The sequence below is a fragment of the Acomys minous genome, assembly GCF_964271855.1.
Source record: "Acomys minous genome assembly, chromosome: 3".
Classification (NCBI taxonomy): Eukaryota; Metazoa; Chordata; class Mammalia; order Rodentia; family Muridae; genus Acomys; species Acomys minous.
In genome coordinates this window covers 65,345,543-65,368,519 of record NC_140485.1, presented here as the reverse complement: position 1 = coordinate 65,368,519, position 22,977 = coordinate 65,345,543, and the positions used below count along the sequence as shown (strand labels likewise).

The 22,977-nt window shown below is 45.6% G+C and overlaps 1 protein-coding gene and 1 long non-coding RNA gene across 3 annotated transcripts in view; one reads left to right on the top strand and one right to left on the bottom strand.

Annotated features, from left to right (window-relative positions):
• The window catches only part of TSHZ2 (teashirt zinc finger homeobox 2), a 437,415-nt gene that overhangs the window by 5,602 nt on the left and 408,836 nt on the right, over positions 1-22,977 (top strand). The window lies entirely within an intron of this gene.
• On the bottom strand, positions 733-4,323 carry LOC311594146. The gene is made up of 3 exons (XR_014777981.1): positions 3,313-4,323; positions 2,363-3,195; positions 733-2,047 (listed from the first exon to the last, which is right to left on the bottom strand). It is a non-coding gene; the product is annotated as an uncharacterized lncRNA (long non-coding RNA).

Here is a 22,977-nt window from a genome sequence, read left to right as displayed (position 1 = left end):
TCAGGCTACAGAGGCCGGGTACCTAAGAATGCCTTTGCCCTTACTGTGTTTTGGGTCAGAATTGATTCCTCCTGTGGTCCTTTCTCAGGTCCCCGCCACCCCCCCCACCCCCCCACCCCCCACCCCCCCCCCCCCCCCCGCCAGCCTCCTGTCCCCTGCTCTCCTTCCCCAGCCTCTGGGCTCACCCTTAAAGACTCAGATTGAATAGGACATTTCAAAAGTGCATTTGTTTTAGGCATTTATTGATTTCATTTTTAATCTGCCATATCAGGACATAATATATTAAACGTAATCAGAAGATTGCAAGTGGCAGGGAAGGAGAGGGTGCTGGGGGAACTTTTCAACAGTGAAATCTCTGAGGTTTGTTTGGGAGTTAGGGGGGTCAGATTTAGATGCTTGAGGCACCTTTGGGGAGAGTAAAAATGTTGCTCAGAAGTACTTGACTGTTCTTTTCCTTCCACTTTGTGTTTCCGATATTTTCCAGCCAACTTGGTTCTTGCTGCATTTGGAGAAACTTCACGCTGCATAGATACCTCCTAAGCATCTCTAGATTTGCTGCCCCCCCCACCAAGTTTCTTAACGGTTGTCACATTCTCCAGCAGAGGAGCAGGCTTTCTCTCATCCCTTTTGGCTTCCCACTCTTTGGGGGATCTTCAGGGGAGTCTCTCCAACTAGATAACAGCTAGGTTTGTCTGTGTTGGTGTGTTTCTCTTCACAAGGCTCGGGAATACCATTCTTTGTTGGGCATGTCTTAGAGGGAGAATTGAACAGGAATTATTTAAGGCCTCAGTGATGTAGCATCTGCCCATCCCTGAAACCACGCTTAGGAAAATCAGCCTAGGGAAAAATAAATAAATAAATAAATAAATAAATACACAAACCCAGGCTCTGTTCCTGTTTGCATTAGGTCTGAGAGTTGAACATCCAAAATGCAGCTTCTCCTCCAAGTGTGTGGAGCACCCCGGGCCCTTAGCTATGCTTTGGGAGACACTTACTGTAGAAGAAGCATCTGTACCTGCCCAGATTCCCTTTAAAAAACAAGACCGACCTACCACGTTCTGTATTAAGACCAGGCATATGCAGAGTGTCATTTTCATTGGATGCAAAGTCAGTTGGAAATACATTAAACTAACAGAGGATGTCTTGCATCGCTTCCCCGAAGCGGTGCTTTTTCATTACATATTTAATTACAATCAAATTGAACGACTTTTAGGGAAAAAAATATCACAGTGGTATTAAAAGATGCTTGGCACACAAATAAATGTATTGCCTCTCAGGTTGAGAGCACTGTGTATTTTTTATTTCTTTGAGTGGAATTTATTTTAATTTTTGAATATTGTGATGAAAATGGGATTACTTTTATTCTGGTCTTTAATCAGAGCTCAGATTCCACCTTAGGTTCCACTAACACTGGGAGAGAATCCTGTAGCTATTTTTTTTTTCAGTAATTTGTAACAATTGGTGTTATTAAAAAAAAAAAGCCCACAGCCTTACATTTCAGAAGTTCTGTTTAAAGTTAGAGGTTTGGGGATAACCTCTGACAGGTAGCTGGTCAGTCCTGAAAGACCTTAGTCGCTCCACCCACAGTGAGAAACTCACCTTCTTAGGAGTGCTGGCTTGATTATCTAGATAAGATGCATTAACGGGGGGGGGGGGGGGGCAAACAACAACAAACACTGTATGTTGACAAGATTATCTCCCAAAGCATTATTTTTCTACACTTAGAATTTCACACACAGAGACCTTTTGAATCACTTTTGAACCACTCCTCTTGGGATGCCCCCACTCCCAAGTGCAGGCATGGCTGGGCTCCGAGTAAACAGCACCCCTGTGCATGCACAGGTCTTGTCTCTAGGTCAGACATTCATCAAGGTCATCTTTAGCTGTGGTTGTGTTGCCACCACTCACTTTTGTCTGTGGGGTCCTTACCAGGAGCTATGCACTCAGACCCAGTCGGGAGAAGGGCTGGGCTGCAAGTACGAGCTGCTGATCCATTTGTTTGCAAAGTAAACTCCACGAATGGGATGACTAAATGATGCAGACATCTCTGAAAATCACTAACGTGATGGCCGTTTGGAATCTCCAGTCCTTGCCTTTCTCAGTCTTCCACACTCTCTATATGGGGGGTGGGGTGGGGGAGAAATGCCCCCCCCCCCGAGTATTCTAAAATATCCCAAGATGCCCAAGTCATTCTTAAAATTATTTGAAATTTTGGAAATTAAAATGCAAGAGACCTGGCTTACTAAGCCTATTAATAATATATACCAGTTCTGTTTAGCTTTGCTGAGCAACAAGGCAATGTACAACGCAGAAGTTTTAGTGCTAATGAGCTCAGGGAAATTACACAGGAAAAAAAATTTACCTGGACCAGATTTGAAAGCATTTGCTTTGAATTCTGCTTGTGAATGAGCGTTCTCTTTTAACCCGCCTTGCTTGAAAAACAAAACAAAACAAAATTCAGTGTCCCCATACCGACTCTCTGAATCAGCAGCAGTGTCTAATATTTTATATTCCTCTACGGATGTACAAAGAGATGAGGACATCCAAGTGCACATCCCCTCTCAGATAACCAAATGTGGGCATGGACACCCAAACGAAGCCACAGAGAAACTGGGAAAGCCAGTCAGCTCCCGGTCTGAGGTGAAAACTTCAGTGGTCTGTGAGGGAACATCATGGCTGGGTACCGGCGCCTCTCCTTGCGAGTGACAAGCACTGACGCCCAGAAGGCTTTTAAAGCAGGTTTCTATCTCTCCTGAAAAGACTGTTTTAATTAGGAAGCTACAGTGTCCGTTTCAGCTAGAGGAAAGGCCCTATGCTTCCACGAAGATACCAGACACTAGGGTGGGCTTAAAAAAAAAAACAGAAACAAACACACAAACGCAAGGAAAGCACCTAGCAATTTCTGTTAGTACAAAAATTAAAATCAGCGAGCTAAATAGTAAAGTGCTTTCAGAGTGGAGTGAGTAACAACCGCCGCCCGAGCCTCCTTAAAGCCGCATCGGAGCCATTTCTTTGGCGATTATAGTTTCGCTATTAAGGTGAGAGAAAGCAGTTATTGTTTCTAGGGAAAATAGTTAGGAAAGGCAGGATGAGATTTAAGAAAGAAAGAAGACGTGGCAGCTGCCGCTCTGCTTCTAGTGGATTTCCGAGAAACGTCCCTGGTGCTGCGCCGTGTCGTGGAAGTCTCCACGGAATCTGGAGATACAGAAATGAGACAGAGAGAGGGTCAAGGTTGTCCACGGGGGATAAACGGCTTCTGTAAGCAAGAGGCACAGCAGATAAATATTTCTGTACAAACTGCGTGGGGCTTACTTTAAATCACTTCAATTTATCAGATCTTTGGAATTTTCTGTGTATTTAGGAGTCTTCCTTCTTACCCTCCAGGGAGACGTGAATAGTTGTTGGGCTAAGGCGACGCCATAGAGAAGAATTAAGTCTACTCTGTTCGCCGTGCTGCTCTGTGGAGGAGAGATGGCAGAATAAAAGCCCTCGGTGTGTTTTACAGCGGCGTTGCCTCTGGCTATTTTCCTTTTATTAGAAAGTTGGGTGCATCGCCTTGCGCATCTCCTCAGTGTTCCTCCTGGTGTTTGATTTTTCAAACGTGGATGGGGTGGTGGAGGAGGGAACGACTGGGTTCCGCCGGCTGCTTTCTGCCTTGTTAAGCCCACGCTCAGATCTCCAGGTCTGTTTCTTATGTGCGGGGTAACTTGGTAGCCAGCTCACATTTCTGCCTCCACTTGCTAATACATAAAATGGGCACAGTCCTAGACTTATTTAAATCCCAAGCTTGCTGAGAATATTATATATAAGCATGGGCTGCTGAGAAGGTGCTCAGAAACTACTGGTACCACGTGGATTTGAGCAAATAAGAGTCTCCTTGATCTACACAGCCAGGCCAGGGAATATTATGCAGGAAGGAAGATGACCCTCCAACATTTATATTCAGTGATCGTAGGGATCCGAAGAAATTAGACATGGCTGTTTTTAAAGGATTTCATTTTCAGTTGTGTGCTGGTGTGTAGTGGAGAGCGTAGGTGCACACGCTAAAGAACACCGGCGCCTGAGAAGGTATTGTGTGTCCTGGAGCTGGAGTTAGAGGCAGTTGTGAGTCACCAGTGTGGGTGCTGGGAACAATGTTCAGGTCTGCTGCAAGAGCAGAGTGCTCCAGTAACTGCAGAACTGTGTCTCCAGCCCTGGCACATGGGGCACTTTGTAACCGGGAGTTCAGGGGCTAAAGAGATGGCTCAAGGGTTGAGAGCATGGGCAGAGCTGGGTTCCCAGCGCCTGCATCAGGCTGCTCAAAACTGCCTGAATCCCCACCCCTGCGCCATCCAGTGCCTCTGCCCCCACCCCAGGGCACGTGTACAACCATGCATCTCCCCCCCCCCCCCACACACACACATAGCCACATAACAAATAACTTTTTAAAATGTAAAAACTGGGACTCCAGTGGCTGGTAGATCTTAGCCTAAGGTGCATGCGTTCATGCTGGTCTACTTAGAACTCAGCACTAGCTCACAAAAATATATATATTTCCTAAGGAACACAATCTGTTATAGGTTCAACCATGACTAAGGAAGTGACGTCATCTGCCACCTCATGAGTGCCTGTGGTATCCTAGGTGATGTGCCACGTGCTTCCTACATCACCCTCCATTCTCTTAAACAGACACTGAGGTTTGAAGTCCTGCTACAAGCTGGATCTTGTCCTGGTAGCTGGGACTTAGGGGGTGAGTAGGATGCGCCCCATCCCTGAAAACATGCGCTCTAGTTCAGGGAGGCTGAAGAACATACAAATAAATTCACACAGAAGAAAAAAATTTTTTTCATGAAAAAACTAATTTACACGTAAAAAAAAAAAGTGCACCGCGATGCTATCTGGACCGTGAGCGTGAAGTCACACAAGAGAAGCTGGAATGGTGTGCATAGGATGACCATGAGGAGCCTTGTAGAGGAGGGGAGGGCTAGTGAGGGAGCAAAGTCTCTTTACTTACAAATCCCCATAGACCGGAAATCACTATAGTCCCTGTCCCCTGGCCCGGATCTACCTGACCTAGGTCAAGGCACGGCCTAACTGGAGTGGAAAGCCAGCTCCCTGCGCTTCTGGGACCCCTGCAGTTCATCTACCATGAAAGCCTAAGTAGAAGAGACATGGGGAGATATCAAAGATGGGGCCTTAGCTCCTCCTCATCCCTTCACCTGAGGTGACAGTTATACACAGGAAAGGGGAAGTCAAGAGCACTGACAGAAAATCCTGTCTTTAGTGGTATCGCTGAGTCGCATCTCCAGGTCAACCACTGCCACACACATGGAGGGCTCTTTCCTCAGCATTCCTCCTAGTGTGTGATCCCGCACGCATGCGGAGGAGGGCTCTTTCCTCAGCATTCCTCCTACTGTGTGATCCCACACGCATGTACTCTTCATGCATGTAGCACGTGCTGACTAGAACCCAAGGCCATACATGACTCTCAGTGGCTAACAGTGGCAGCAGGTAAAACAGAGGAGACTGAAAACTCCCTGCCCTTACTCAAACGGTATTCCTGAGAGCAAAACCTGGAAGCTAACACGCAGCCTGATGTTGACTAGCTAGGCACAGAGCGGGCATATGCATACCTACCAGGCAGAAGAAGCAGTGAGTGACATGGGCCTGAGGCCACGGCCATGCATGCATGTCTGCACAATATAATACCTAGGAGGCCACAGTGCTACACTGGCATGGATAGGGAAGACCGACAAGAAAGGAGGCAGGCGAGAGCTGTGGAGGCAGCAGGTCACAATTTCCTTGCATGAGAAATGGGATTCTGTTGGAGGTCTCCCAGCAGAGAAGGGAGGTGATCTGACTCTGGGGCGTGCATCTGAGAGTTGGTACTGTTCAACCTCTTGGCTTCGCTGGCCTTCCAGAGATGGTGAATGGCGCTTAGGCCGGCCAGAGCATCTGGGGAAAAGCATACCTGCCTGCCTCTGTATTCTCTATGGGGAGAAGCCTTGGGGTTGGGGTCACGTCATTGCATTGGTGACAGCTGTACAGGGCCAACCAAACCTGGGGTGCAATGGCAGGTCTCAGCCAGCTGTGCGCTCTGTTAATGAAGACCAAGCTCTTAGCATCCACTTCACACAGTAGCTGGGAGGGCTAGGTGTGATGATATAGTAGTCTTCTTGGTGTAGGCCCAGTGCTTATGTATTTTCTTAGGTAAACCAGCCTTCTCTGCCCTTCAGCCTCCTCTCCATCCTCCTCTGCCTCCTTTTCTTCCTCCCCTTCTTCTCTGATTCTTTTTTCCTTTGACATTTTCCTTGTTCCTTTCTTCCTCTTTCTCCCCTTCTTTTACTTATTTTTCCTCATCTTTTTTTTTCCTCTCCTCTTTCCTCTTCCTCTTTTTCCTCCTTCTCTTCGTGCTCCTATTTCTCCATTTCTTTCTCCTTTTGTAGGAATTGTGGGATAAATACAGGCAGCTGACGTAGGCACTAAATAAGTACGTCTGAAGATCAAGTAACAAGTATCCGTGGAAAGCCGTACGTACTTTAGTAGTATGCAGCTTTGATCTTTGTCCCAGCTGTAGCTTGTTTCTGTGTCATTTAGAAAGTGTTAAAGGCAAGCAACTGCTTTTCCTAATAAACACGTATTTTGTTCACCATGGTTTCTCATGCCCATTGTGGGAAAGCAGTAGTGGCCCTGCGTGTAAACGCTGAAACTGTCCAATAAGGATGCCTGCTCATGTGGAGATTTCTAGACCCTGTGATTTAGCTAGATCATGGATGGAGTGTGGAAGACAGGTGATGGGCGGGGAAGGGGTAGGGTAGCCTCACACCTGACCCCTGAGGCTTAGCCTCTACACATCTGCTCTCTAGGTGCCTTGCTGGCACAGCCCCAGATGCTCCCAGCTCCCCAGGACTTGTCAGCTTTGCCCATCTTCCACTAGGGATCTGTTACTCGTCCCCCAGGGCCCAGAACTACAATGCTTAGGTGTTGTTAAACTAATGGGAGAAGGCTACAGGCTGTTTCCTGGTTATAACTTCTTCACTTTTTAATTGTTACCTCCAGGTAAGTGCTTGAGAGAAGAAAGAAAGCTCTCTGTGTAAGTCTCTCATAAGCCACAGATCTTGAGGTACCAGAGAACACAGAGATGTGTGTACTCCATACCTTATGACCTTACTTAACAGCTTTGATTAAAAGTTTCTCTCTAGTAGGTACTGTGTTAGGAAGGTTCTGGAACTAGAGCCTTGATGCAAACTGACAAAGGGCCTGGCTTCTTGGAGCCTGGGACTTTTGTGAGGATAGGTATGGGATTAGCCAGGCCATCCATCCTATGGTGTGAAGTCATGAAGTTTGCAGTGAAGAAACTAGAAAGAAGGTGAGGGTTTGAGTAATGGGGTGGGGTGAGCCATTTTTGAGTAAGATGTCAGGAAGTGGCTCTCTGTGCCTAAGGGTCTAGACTGAAGTGGCCACTGGAGAGATGGATCCCAATGGGGAAGATGCTGCCAGACACAGAACAAAGCCCAGGACCAGCATCTTTCTGGGAACAAGAGGAAGAGCCTGGGTGGGCCAGCAGGGAGCCAAATTCCCTCCTGTGGTGGAGTCTTTGGAAGGACAGGAGAAGGGGGAAAAAAAAAGGCAAGACCCGAAACACACAAGGTTATTCTCTCTGCTTTGCTGTTTACTGAGCAGCAGTATCAGAAGCAGGGTGACCACCTGGGATCCCCCTGCATCATCAACTGGGTCACGAGCTTGTGGTGACTTAGACCAGATGATGGTGAAGGAGACAGAGACTGGTCCAAAAGAAGACAGCAGGGCCACAGATGTGGAGGGGCGAAGGAAAGATGAGTCTGTACCGCAGGCTGCTTGTGCGGAGTAGGTTGGTTTATTTCATTAATCTTGATTCTCTCCTGTTTACTTATGAGGGTCGGGGTGGAAATGGCCATTCAGTAGTTTCCAGAGTCAACGTGGGAGCAAGGACAAAATGTTTGGAGCATTTCTTCCAGAATTGACTGTGCAGGGAGGGGCACCACCCTTCTCCAAGCCTGTTTCCTTGGGCCCTAGAAGTGCATCCTCCTCTGCCTGCTCCTCCCGAGCCAGATGGTAAAGTGCAGGAGCACAGGCAGATCACAGAGTCAGGCTGGCATGGGCTCCATTCCCCACCACGGACCACATCTTGGCTGCATCACGTCAGGCACCTTTGTCTCCAGGAGTTTAGTTTCCTCATTAGCAACACAGACTGAATAAAATGATTCATCTCATTGGGATTTTATGAGCATTAATTGAGATTAATCAGATCATACGCTTAACACAGAGCCCTGTACATGGTGGTCAATAAATTTGAGCCGTAACATTAACAAGGTAATGATCTGACCCAGGCCTTGATTTCTCTATTGGCAGATCGAGGGTAATAAAGCCTACTTTGGGACTGTTGGGAGAAGTGAAGCAGTAATATTAGCGAGGCACTTGGAACAGCACCTTGTACACAGTAAGCACTCAATAAATGTTAAATCACCAAACCATCATGGTGATTCTGACCTTGAGGTGGGCAGACATTATGTCCTGTTGCTTTTGTGTATGGAAGACACAACACACAGTCGGGACCTAATCTCTTTGTTTGCAAAGTGAGTAACTGTGACTTCATTATTAGAAGTGAATGCTAGGAGATGAAGGTGCAAAGGAAAAGGGTTTATAAACTCCAGCTCAAGCAGAGGTCATACCATTGGAAAGTTCAGACAGCTGGCTCCTCCACACAAGTTGGTCAGAGTTTCCCACAGCCATGGCTGGGATCTTAATTTTAAGTGTCAACTTGCTACAACTGAGAATCACCCGCTAAGACAGCCTCAGTTGAGGAATTGTCTGGATTGGGTTGGTCTGTGAGGGATTGCCTAGACTATTGCTACAGGGAGACCCAGCCCACTGTGGGTGGCACCATCCCCTAGGTAGGAGCCCTAAACTGTGTAGGACAGGAGAAACCTAGATGAAAGTAAGTAGGCAGTGTAGGAGCATCTGTTTCTTTCTGCTTTGTACTGAGGCTATAGTGTGACTAGATGACCCAAATGCTGCTATAACTTCCCTGCAGCGATAGAGACTGTGGCCTGGAATTAGAAGCCAAATAAACCGTTTCCTTCCTAAACTGCTTCTGCTCAGAGTATTTTATCACAGCACCAGAGCTAAAACTAGGAAGCAAGCCCACTGTTGACTATGATTTAACCCACAGTAATCCTGCCTAGGAGTGGCATATCATTGGTGACAGTTTTAAGGTCACTAAGTAACTCAGTGATAACGGTGTCCCCCTCTCAATGACACCTCAATCTCCCATGACATCTAGAAGAAAGACCCACTTTGGTATCCTCCTGTCCCTAATACCCCTCCCCTCCCTGTTTATCAGAAAGAGTAGACTTTGGAGTTAGCAAGAATCAGCTCCTAGTGAAAATATGACATTATAATCTGAGGTTTTCAATATCCAGTGGCCACCAATTGATGACAAATGCTACCAATTTGCATCGACTGTGACTGGTAAACGACATAACCATCTTGTGTTAAAGTGGAAGTGTTTAAAATAAAAAAAGAATAAGGCTTCAAAGGAGCATAAAAATAAATTCCCATTGGTCGGTTGATATGCGAGAGCACCATCAGTGTCAGGGCGTGGGCAGAGCAAGGGACTCCGTGGAGCCAGCTGGGAGGAAGGGCTGCCAAGTCTCAGCCAGGCCCAGAAGCTGCCAGAGAGAGGCCTTCTTCAAAACTTCAAAACACTTGGAAACCGGAAGGAACCTCCCCCTGCCCCCCATCCCCTCCAGGATATCAGAAGGAAATTTGAGAATGTCTTGGCTCTTACCGGAGGCTTTGAAAATATGGAGTGTCTGGTGGCTGGACTAGAGAGAGGTTCTCAGCCTTTCTTGGGAGTGATCCTCACATGGAGGCCCGGTGAAAATGCAGATTTTCAGACTGCCAGGTTAGAGTCAGGAATTCTGACGACGTGGGATTGGAGGATGTCCTGGGCCTGGGAGCCGACATCCACTATGGCTTTGAATTACAGGATATAGAATATGTGTCTGTATGTATAATACATGGTTGCTATAAACATGTAATATTATAGATATATATATTATTGTTTCAGACATACATGAATATATAATATGCAAATATATGATTGTCATGCACCATAATAAAAGCATAATATGTAAATCTATAACGTATACCTATAAATTTTTTCTTATCCTCTTTTGCCTCCTTTGTGTGTGCTTGTGTGTGTGTGTGTGCTTGTATATGTGTGTGTGAGAGACAGACAGACAGATAGAGACAGAGACAGAGAGATAGAGAGACAGAGAGAGAGTAGTCATTGTTGTCACTGTCTCTCCCTTACTCTATGCTATAGCAATTATGTTTTTAGAATCGTCAGTGGACACTGTTTTAACAGCCAAATGCATCATTTATGCAGTTTGCCTGCCTGGCCACAAGACCAAACATCAGAACCCAGGGAACAACTCAGTTAACAAGTGAAGCTAAGTGCTGAGGCATAACTCAGTGCTGGGCCTAGCATGGTTAAGACCTGAGGATCCATCTGCAGTGTCTCACACACACACACACACACACACACACACACACACACACACACACACACACGTGGGGGGAGGAAAGACAAGCTATGTAGAGAGGGCTCTGGCTGCTTAGGGTCAGCTAGCCACCCAGATACCAAATGAGAAAGGATATCTGTGCATAGCACAATTTCTTTCACTTTCTGAAGTTTTGAGGCAACTTTCTTGTTACCGTTTGTGTATTTTAATTAGTCCTCTTTCAACCATGTGCCATTTTCCATCATTCTCCCTAGAAACTGGACGTATAAGTCCCCTTTGGGTTGCAATATATAATTATATTAAATATAATCTATTTAATGTAAGTATATAAGATATAATTATGGGTTGTAATGCCTGACACCCACTAGTGGAAGCAACACAGATTACGATGATGGCTCCGAACATGACACTGGGCATATCTGTCGTTGTCACAGGAGCTGTCTGTGACACTGATGACATTTAGACATCATTCAAGCATATGACTACATGAGAGACATATAGTGGCGCACGTGGAGTCTCTTCAGAACCACGTTCTAAGAATGAAAGCTGTTGGCATGGCCGCCCATTGACTAGATGTGGAAGTCCACTGCTGCAGTTACACACAGCTTGCCTAAGACCACTGATCTTTCAGGCAGGATATGAACCTGGCCCCTTGTCTATGAGGAGGCCAGGTGCTCACATTCTGTTTTGAAGAAAGCTAATGAAAAAATTTTTGTTCTAAACATTCAGTATTGAACCTGTAGCAGTTACAATTTTAAAGGGATTTAAAAAAAACCTGCTCTGGATTCTGAATGGAGAGCTCAGTGGGTGAAGTGCTTGCCGCAGAAGCATGAGGACCAGAGCTCAGTCCCTGGTTCCCACTTAAAGAGCCAGGCACAGTAATGCACACTAGTAACCCCAGTGTTGGGGAGACGAAGATGGCCTGTCACATTAGCAATCTTCAGGTTCCAGGTCTCAAAGCACAAAGAGGAAAGTACCCCAGAAACATGCCTAAAGTTGATCTTCGGCCTCCATACGTGCATCTTCACCTACACTCATATGCTTGCACCCAGCACACATCCACACTCACATGTACATACACCCAGGATAAATATGAAATCTCTCCCAGTTTCTACAATATACTTTGTCAGTCTACTGATGTTTAATTACAACAAAAGTGGAAAAGCCCATGAACTAGCCTGTCTGGCTGCCTCACAGAGGGTCACTGCCCACCACCCACCGCCCACCTGCAGAGTCTCTGCTACATCCAAAAGTGAGGAGCTGCTGCTTAGATATCCCTCAGGAATCTCTGGCATGCTCGATGGCTCTTTCTGGCCATCAAAAATATGGACCCCGTGTGATGACGTGGCCTTATTATTTATTTTACAAATGATAAGCCACTACCTTCACAAACACCGACTTCCAAGTTCCTCGGGATATTCAGGGCCAAGCCAAGGAAAGAAGTCTCTTCTTACTTGACACCATTTAAATGAGTACTTGGAGTAATGGGATCTCACAGGGAGAGCATTACTTAGAGCAGAAATAGTGGTGTGGTCCTCCTTTAAAGCAAGCACTTTCAGTTATTGTTCAACAGAAGGGTTTTTGTTGACTTTGTTTACAATTTATGTGAATTTTTTTTCATGGCTGTCATTTGAAAGCAAACCATTGTAACAGTTTCAGTTTGGCAAGGCACCCAGGCATCCTGAGTTTGGGGTTACTCTGATGAGAAACTGGGTGCGGCTCATCAGCCTGTTTTTACTGTCCTTAGCACTAACTCTTTCTACACTGGTTTCGAGCAGTGGTTGTCCACTGGACAGAACAGAAGGAAGGAAGAATTCTCCCCCAATAAGACGGTTCCACAGAGGGTGGCTCACACTTGAAATCCCAGCTCTTTGGAGACTTAGGCAGGAGGAATAGCAAGCCTTGAAAGCCAGCCTGGCCTATACAGTAAGCTAGCCTGAGCAACAGTAATGGATCCTGTCTCAAACAAGTTAGCAATACAAAAAAAAAAATAATGTGGGATAGTGTCACTTGATTGGCTAATATCAGATGTAATAGAATGGAGCTTTTAATGAAACTAAACCCTCTTTGGGCACCAGCTTGCATACCTATGACTCTGCTTCTGAGCAGCAACTCTTGATGCCTAGCAAGCCTTCAACAAGTACGCCTCTTCCCTCTCCTCAGAGACACACAGCGTTAAGAATTTGGCGTGGGTATTTTCCATTATTTATCATTTTAGCTACATCTGTATGTAGCTAGGAACATTGTTTTGTGTGTATGTTAAAAAAATTAGTGTAAATAATTTCACATACAATTTTGCAAATGTTTTAACTCTATTTTTAATGCTCTACTAAAATGTGCATATAAGCAAGGGGGAGAGTTTATTCCTATCTGTAGATCTTATAGTGTTCCATCATAATAATGTATATTTTATTAATTTATCAGCTCCTCTGTAAATAGACACTTAGCATGTTTCACATTTTTCACTCTTACACATGATCTTTTATTGAATATGCTTGGGTTTTTTTTTCTTATAATTGTCACATAAGTAATTTATGTAGAGAAAAAGAGCTGTGAGAATTTTTTACCAAATTTAGCGAGGGAATAAGTCGAGAAAAATAAATGTTATTGAAACATCTCCTATTTTGTGCTGGCTGAATTCTCCTTGAAGCAAGTGAGCTGCATTCAAACGCACTGTTTCAGAATCGCAGTCAGCACAGTGACTATAAATAAGGCCAACCTGGGCTACATGAGCAGACCCTGAACAGAAAAACAAAAACAAAACAACAACAACCCCCCCAAAAAAACCAAAAAAACAAAAAACCTAAAACAAAACAAAAGCCCCAGCCCAGCGTCAAGTGAGTCAGCTAGCAATAACTCAAGTCTCGTGCTCATCCAGAAAACTGTTAATAGCTGCCTTGAGGTGTGGCGGGGCATGGAGACAAAGGCAAAGAAGAAACTGGTACCATAAAAGACACGGCTTGTTCTCAGAGTTTGTATGAGCTGGTCTGAGCAACTGAGTCCGTAGCCTCTCCAGCTGCTCCTGAGGTACCAATTCTTCCTGAGTGGGCAGAGAGCGTAACTCTGGATTGTGATGAAGAGCGGGCTTCCAGTTTAGCATTCAAAGTGGCCAAACTTCAGTGGATGTCAGTATAGGGCGTGTAACCAGGTCCTGGCTTAGAAGCAGAAATAGGAGGTGGGGGTGGTGGTTCATCCTGTAGTCTCAGCTCACGAGGGGGCAGTGAGAGGAGCAAGAGTTTAAGGTCACTCTCAGGCACTCAGTGGCTTGGAGGCCAGACTGGCTACATGAGGCCTTGTATTCGAATATATGTGGAACTAGGGGAAGGGGCTGGCATCAGAGTTCATTGGTGAAATGTGCTTTGCCACCATACTGACCTGAATTTAATCTCGAGGATTTAAAAAAAGGGCACAACCAACTCCTGAAAGTTATCCTCTGACTGTCACATATGTTACGTGGCATGTGAGACACATACACACATACACACACACACACACACACACACACACACACACACACACACACACACACACTAACAGGGGGAAACAGAAAGAAAAAGCATAGATCCGCAGGTTGAGAAGACTTGTGTGACTCTGGATGGTTTCTGTGGTTTAAGCCAGCATCACCCTTAGAACATGTGAAAGTATGTGCATGTTCACTGGGGTATGTGGGCTGGGTATCATCCATTGCTTCCCATGTTATAAGTTGGGCTGCTGTGTGCTGGTGTGTCCTTAGTGTGTGAGTGTGTATGTGCTTAGTGTGTGCGTGTGTGTGCTTAGTGTGCTTAGTGTGTGTGCATGTGTGTGTGTTATAAGCATGAGCTGTGCATGGGCATTTATTAGTTGTGTTATGATGTAGCTACAGCTGGGTAGGATATATTTTGTTTTGTGTGTGTGTCTTTGTGGGAGAGCTTAAATTTATGTGACCATTTACTTATTTATTGAAGTGCTGTGTTCATGTGGTGTATTTGTGTATATACTTCTATATGGGTTTGTGTGGACATGCATGCCAGTCTACACACCTGTGAGCAAAGTGCATGTCAGGTGCCACACTCTATGACTTCTCGCAGTATTTTGTTTTGAGGCAACATCTCTCACTTACCCTGGATCTCACCAAATGGCTACACAGGTTGGCCAAGGAGCACCTGGAATCCTCTCAGCTCCCAGAGCAGGGGTCACGGGTACACACTGCCATGCCCGTCTCCTTTTTTTTTTTTTTTTTTTTGTGCTTGGGATCTGAATTCAGACCCTGATGCCTGTGCAGCAAGCATTTCCCTTACAGAAGCACCTCCCCAGTCCTGACTTGAACTTTTTAATTAACAAGATTTGTATTTGTAGAGCACATAGAGCACCCAATCCTTATGTCACTAAGTCAGTGATGAACTCAGGGTGGGGCTCTCCTGAACGTTGTCCCATGAACAAAGAGCCATGCTTACAGTGCATCTGCCTTGTAAGGCACACCCATCTCCAGGCGATGGCCCTGCAGTGAGAAGAAAACAGAGCCATAGCCATACATGGCTGGAGAAGCCGGTCCTAGGTGGGAAATGTGTAAGAGCCAGAGAGTTTCTAGAAAGTGACCTCCACACAAATTTCTATCTTCTTGTCTGTCTTCCTCCCTAGACAATGTTCTGCATTATTTCAGGAGTCAGATTGCAGAACACAGGGTATTTTGATCAAATATATGAATGGATGGATGGATGGATGGATGGATGATGGATGGATGGATGGACAGATGAATGAGAGATTGAATGAATACTCATCCCATTTGGGGTCTTGAGACCATTTGTCTCTGCTTCCTGATTGTGCCCACCAGACTGACTGAGGCAGGCTCTCACTGGATGCTGTTGACAGATGACTGGGCACACACAAATGTTCCCTTATCTCAGGAGCAGGCTGGCAATCGTAAGACCGTGTCTTCCCGCTGGGGATTTTATTCTTCCTCCATGGGTCTCTCAGGAGCACCCAACTGCTGTCCCTTTGGTTTAATTATTGATCTCGGGATCAGTGTGTCAGTCCTGCTGTTTACTGTCAGGCTGCAGGCACAGATGGAGAAATAAAGAAGCGAAGGGGGATGTCTCTGCAACCTCGGTACGGAAATTTCCCCCAAGACGTCGCATTTTTTTTCTTCAGGAGAGGTGAATGGAAGGTGGAAAAGTTGGGGAATGAGTTTTCCAACTCGCCAGGCCCATAAACCAGCAGAATTGTTGCTGCACCCATAAATGTTTAATCAGTTTTATCATCCTGTGAGTAAGGTTAAACAAATGTGAGTCCTTTGAGGAATTATTTACTGGAAGCAAAGTTACAGCATTAACATCTGTGTTTCCAATCACTTAGATGGGGAATGCGTCAAATAAATCACAGGCAAGACCCACAAAATAACCTCTATATTATCATCTCCGGAGAAGAACACAACCCAGTCTCTCTCTCTCTCTCTCTCTCTCTCTCTCTCTCTCTCTCTCTCTCTCTCTCTCTCCATTTCATTATCAATAAAGAATAAGCTTTCACTTCTTTTTTGATTATTTTTGCTGGCAGTTACTGTAAAAACATCCACACTAGAAGGACTGGAAAAATTTCTCTTGGGGATCCTGGTTGTTTAAGTCACCACTCTCATTTGGGAATAGGCTAACGGTTCCAACATATAATGTCCATAGAATGTAGCCTCATAAATTTATTTTTTTTCACAGTGATGTAATGGGGAGAGTGACCTGGAATTTGTAAGTGTTCCCTGCTTGGTGCATTCCCAGGGGCAGCATAACATTCTAGGCAGTGTTTTATGCACTCTAATTAAAATATAAGGCAGTCTTGCATTTCCTGTGGGCTGACCAGGAGCAGAACATGGAGATGTTTTCAAGCCTGCAACAGTGTGCCACTGAGCTTTTTGGTCGGGTTTTCCTTTCTTTTTAAAAAGACACTGATGTGATTCTTCATATTAGACCTCAGTCCTAGAGTCTCCATTCCACAGGAGACGTCTGTGCTTTGGTTAGATGCTGAAGTCCAGAACTGTACTTCAACAAATAAGGCGATTACGACCGCGTGTAGCTGCAATTTGAATTTTTTAACTTGCATGTGTGTGGTGCACATATGTGTGTGTCTATGTCCACTTACATTCAGAGGCCAGGGGAAGATGTCCACTGTCTTCATCTCTTGTCCTTCACCTTATATTTTAAGACAGGTTCTCTCACTGAACCTGGGGCTCTCATTAGTTTGGCCAAGGTGCCTGGCAATGATTGACGTGTCTCCACCTGCCAATTCTGGCTTTACAAACAGGCTTTCCCATGCCGGTCTTTTACATAGAGGTTGGAGATTTGAACTCAAGTCCCCTTGCTGTCATAGCAAGCACTCTTACCCACTGAGCCATCTCCTCGGCCCTGCAGTTTGAACATCATGCACGTACTTTAAGCCTATAATGAAGACAATGAATTGAGAAAATTAATGGGGAGTCTTTCCCTCCCCAAGATAAAGTAGTAGCAAGGGGAACTTACAGCTTTCTTTACTGAAAGAAAAACTCAAATGAAAATGATGGGAAAGACTGTCTGTAGTTTCCTCAATCAAAAAAAAAAATCTGTGACACATCATGGACTCAACAAACCGGTTTGTGTATCGAGATGTTTTATTTTTCTAGGCGGGAGAAGCACATGGTAGAAAATAAAAGACCTTGACTTCCAGAAGCACAAAGACTGGTCTTAGGGCTGAAACTTGCCAAGTAAAAAGTAGATGCCTAGTGTAGATCTTCCTGGGAGCCAACACCATCCAAAGCAGGAAGGAAAAAAATGGAAGCTTCAAGTGAGAAAGAAGGATGGAAGTAGCTAACAGATTCTTGGGAGATGAATTCCTCTAACACAGCATGTTTAATTCTAGAGTCTTTCTTTTATTCTGTCAGCAGAGGGTTTGCAATTTCTGTTGTTTACAAGACCCTGTGCTATGTGCCAAGACTACAGGTATAGAAAGGACCCAGACCTTGCTTTCAGACTTTGGCATTGGAGCACATAGGGAAAAAAGCCAGGCACCCAGGCAAGGGCTTGTAGAATAATAGGCGGAAGGGTAGATGGATGATGATGGATGGGTGGGTGATGATGGATGGGTGGGTGATTGAATGGGTAGATGATGGATTGATGGGTTATGATAGATGGATAGATGATGGATGGGGTGGATAGGCGGATGAATGGATGATGAATAGGTAGATAAAGACTCACAGCTCCCTAGGAACCTAAACTTATTTGTGTGGGGGTTAGGTGTGTGTGTGTGTGTGTGTGTGTGTGTGTGTGTGTGTGTGTGTGTGTGTGTATGCTTGCATGGACACATGCACATGCAGACACACACATATGCATGCATGCGCGCGCGCGCACACACACACACACACACACACACACACACACACACACACACAGCTGCTCCCATTTCCATTGGCCATGTATGCCTGGTTTCTCTTCCAAGGAATCATCTCTGAAGCTCTTCCCTTGACACCAGACCCTGGAGAATTCCAGTGAGTGGCTGAGTGCTGTGAAAGTCCCACCTTGCCCCTCCCCTCACTGCTGTCTAAGCCCTTCTCAGGGCTCATTGCACCCGTAAGAGGACCAAGGCACTTTTTCTGTGCCTTCTTTGTCTCTGTTCTGTGTCCGAAGCCAGTCAGTACCAAGTGCTCTCTGCTAGGCCTATCATAGATGCTTTCTGTGCCTCTGATTTCATTTGGCCTTCCTCTCAGCTGAGCACACCATCCTTATTGTCAAGAGAAAAAAAAAACCCTGGGCACAGAGTTGTCCAGTCATGGTTTTCACATGGTGAGTACATGGCAAAACCGGAATTGAAGTCTAGGTATGTTTGGCCCTGAAGCCACACTTAGTACATTCCTCAGCATCTCAAGAAGCCACACTTTTCATTTTGATGAATCTGACTGCAGCCCATGATCTAATACCTATTGTCATAGGCTTAATTGATCCCTGGTTTCAGCAAGTAAGGGTTGTGAGGCCCAGGGAGAGGCCGGCCCAAAGTCTTTCTTCTGGATGCTGTTTTTCTTCCTTCTATGCAAAGTCTCTACACACCATCCACTTGGCCCAGAAGCATCCCTTTGAGGGCCTCAGCAAGCATTCTGGCATTTCCACTGGCCAATGTGGGTTTACAAGACCCTCTATGTACCAGCTGACACCGTTAAGTTAGCCTTTTGTGTGCCTGCATCCAGGTGTATAGGAGGCAGGAGCCACGGATGCTGACATACCAATTCAAAATTGAAGTGTTTTGCTAAAAGCAGTGAGAATGGACATTGGGCTAGCCATGGCCAAAGACAGCTTTGTACTACTTGCTCTTGCAGTTTCCTCTAGAACTTTAAATCCTGACAAACTGACATTCTAATACAGATTGTTATTTTCTTTCTGTCTCACTTTAGACAGGTGATTTGCCTTTTAAACACTAATTTCTGATTTTAAAGATTTTTTAAAGGGGTGTGTGTGTGTGTGTGTGTGTGTGTGTGTGTATGTGTGTGTGTGTAGAAAGAGAGAGACAGAGACAGAGACAGAGAGACAGAGAAACAGAGAGACAGAGACAGAGACAGAGAGACATACATGTGAGTGTTCTCAGAGACCAGAAGAATGTGTTGGCTCTGTCAGAGCTGCAGTGAAGGCGGTGGGGAGTCCCTCAGTTTGGCTACTGGGGACTGAACTTAGACCCTCCTAAAGAGCCATAAGTGCTCTCAATTGCTGAGCTGTCTCTCTAGGCCAGCACTGATTTCTTGACTTCAAAATATCACTAATAATACAAGAGCTCATCGTGTGGTTTCTGGCGATTTTGCCTCTGCCATGTGGGCTGCAGAACAAATGTTCAGTAGCTGCCAGCGTGGGGAGTCACTGGGGATATTTGCTTGGGACCATAAGGGTAACAAACAAGTTTATATGGAATGTTAGTAGTGTTGGAGCCTTGCGATGTAAGCCTGCAATCCCCCATGAGGCTGAGGCAGGAAGATTTCAAAGCTGAAGTCTATTTAGGCTTCAGAGTTCAATTCAGCCTTGGAAAACTTAATGAGATCCTGTCTCAAAAGAGAAGACAAGAAGAAGGTAGGAGAAACAGCAGTGACGGGATGCTTGCCTAGGGTGCGTAAAGTCCCAGGTTCAGTCTCTAGTTTCACACACACAAAAGATACAGTTTACTTAAATTGGGGTGAGATGTGCTTACCAAAATAAGCCACCACCATCAAAGGACCACATTCTAGGGTCCGCTGACCATGACTCCTTCTTTTTCAGGTTCAAAGGGTCTTTCCCAATCTCCTTTCAGGTTTTGATTTATCTATTAATTAAGCAAACTGAGAATTGACAAGCCTGAGGTGATAAAGATGTGCCTAGCTTTAAAAAAGTGATTTTGTTTGTCGGGGATGATGGGGCAAAATTGAATGGGAGAAAAATGACTGTCAGTCAGCTGGTGGGGTGGTGCCCCTTCCTGCTTCCTGGGGTGAGGAAGAAAAAGTTGGGTGGGGTTTCTGCCAGTTCTCTTGTCCAGGTTGCAGGGTGTGCAGGCCATCACTGGCCGGATGACCACTTGCTTTCCTGTGGAAAGGCTGACACGGGGATCGTGCATTCAAGCATGCAGGTGCCTTTGACTGCTGTTGACACCCCTGCCTGGTAGTATTTAGAGGATGCTGGCAAAGGAAAAGGGTTGATCATGTATGCATGGGACGCTGTGCCCGCAGCACGCGTGCATTCCAGGCTCAGCCTCTGGCTGCTATTGCGTCAGTGCCACGCATACAGAATGCTCTATGGAAGCCACTGCTGGCAGTAGCTCTTCACTTAATGTGTTACACAAGCTGCCGGAAACGGTAATCCCGTCTAACGGGAACCGCCTTTGATTTAAAGCTGCAGAGGTGAGTAATTGAGCTGCAAGCACCGGCCGTGTACAACCTTTGTTTGGGGACATCTGTCAAGAGCAGCCAGGAATCTTACAAGGGCAGTGTTTCTTGAGGCCATCTTTGTCACCCAGGTGGTCTCAGAAAGTCATCTGTTGACCCTGTGGGAGGTGCGGGGAAGGCTCAAGGCAAGCAGTTGCCTTTCTGTTCTGTCTTCCGTTGTGTCGCTGCCATAGAGCCACACTGACGGTTCTCCATGAGCTCAGTGTTACCCTGATGTCCAATTCTTACAGGTCACCTCTACACACACTCACCGCCCCAGCCACGCTTAATCTTCCTGCATGGGCTGCACGCCTGAGATTTCTCCTCCACGTCTGTCAAGGCATCGGCCTGAGCCACAAGAGCAAGTTAGTTAGTCTCTTTATCACCTTTAAGGATGGAACAGGGTGACATGGATTAGTGTTTGTAAGGCGTCGGGACAATCCCATGTGTGATTACTATTGCACCCCTGCATGCATGCAGTGGCATGCACATGTGTCTGTGTGTGTGTGTGTGGTGTGCCTTTAAGCAAACTTAGCCTCACTTAAAAATAAATGCATGAGAACCAGTGAAATGTCTCAATAGATAAAGGGGTTTGCACCAAGCCCAAGCCCGACCACCTGAGTTTGATCCCTGGGAAGGAGAACTGGTTTCCCAAAGATGCCCTCTGCTCCACATGTACACCGTGGCATATACACACATACGCACATGCTGAAATAAATACATAATGATGCAGACATGTAAAAAAAAAAGGCCTCTTAAAATAACTATATGCGTGAACCAACAGCCTTTCAGAGTTTCTATTTAGCCGGGGCGGCGGGGGGGGGGGGGGGAGCTCTTCAAGGTAGCATCAGATAGAATGGTACCACTAGGGCAGGGCAGCATCTACTGAATACTAGTGGTCGACAAAGAACCCTGAGCTTCAGGGAGACTGCATTGGTCCATGACTGCAAAATGGGTTTGTGGAGTGGAGAGGTGGCTTAAGAAAAGCCCTTGCCTGACACCCAGCACCCTCCTTAGCATGGAGAGATGAACCCTACAACTCCTCTCCCCATGTTTTGGCCCATGGTCTACTGGGCTCAGCACCCCCTTGCAGCTCATAAGATGTGCAGACTTCAGACCCATCTTGATCCACCAAACCCAAATCTGCAGCTGAACATGTGGCTCAAGTGTCTGGTGGGAACATTGAGATCTGCAGAGAGCCAGACTCCATGTCCACTGGCCTTGTCACATGAAGCACTCACAGCTGTGAGGCTTGGCCCTGGCTTCATTTCTGTCCTTACTCCATGCTTGGTTACTGTGTTCGCTGGTCATCTGCTTGCATAAGTCAGGTCTTGGTCTCTTAGACTGCAGGTTAATCTGTTTCCGCCTCAGCCTCCCAAGTGTTGGGATTCTAGGTATACCCCACCATGCCCGGCTTCTGTATATTTTCCCAGTGACCCTAAAGTTGAGTTGGTGAATCTGAACGTAGGCATCATACTAGTAACATTGCCTCTCATTTGTTGCATGCCAAGTCAGTCAGCCGCCCCATCAGGCAGAGACGGCAGCAATGGAAAGCCATTGTTGCTTATTTGTTGTCTGCACCAAGCGCTGTTTCACGGTCCATACAGCGCACTCTTCTGTCTTCAAAGTCTGCCCAGGAGGCCGATCTTATTTCCTACTGGGGATTTCCTTCTGGAAATTTTGGAGAAGGTTCACACAAGCACCTGTGGTGTCAATCATGTCCCAGAGCCAAATTCGCTTCTGTGCCTGACTTATATAATCCATAGGCAAGAGTGCTTTTCAGAGCGGAAAAGATGGCCCAGTGGTTAAAAACGTGTGCCGCTCTTACGTAGGAGCCAAGTTTGGTTTCCAGCACCCATGCAAGCAACTGTCTGAAACTCCTCCTGGCTTTTATGGGTCCCTGTGCTCACATGCACACATGCACACATGTACACACACACACACACACACAATTTTAAAGTTATTAAATAAATCTTATTTAGAGTGTTTTTCATATGGGAGGCTTGTGGTCTTTTGTGGTATATACATACCTGTGTAATAACTTTACTGTTGTTTTACCTCTTGGTCTCTAAAACCTAAATGCTTATTATTTGGTTAATAAAAGAACTGTTGCTTTTAGCTCTCAAATATTAATTCTCAACTTGTTTTGTATGAGTCAGAGGCAAAATAATTTTTTGATGGCATAGGCATGAATTGTTTAATACTTATGTTTTTAATTTTCCGTGTATTTTAGAAAGAAAAAGTAAAATACGTTAAAACTATGATTTTTATGGACATTCTCATTGAATTCAGCGTAAAGAAAAAAAATAAAGCAAATCCATCTGAAATCTATTTAAAAACAAGTAAACAATAGCAGAGATACTATGGAAATGAAAAGAAAACCACAGAGCTGGTGGTGGCATAACGTCTGGGTGTTAGAACAGAAAGTGGAACTCACCAAGAAACACTGAAAACAAACAAACGGACAACAAAACCCACAGAGGTCATTTAACAGACAAAATTCAGCAGGGCCTGAGGTGACTTACACACACAGTCCCTGCACTTGGGAGGCTGAGGCAGGAGGAT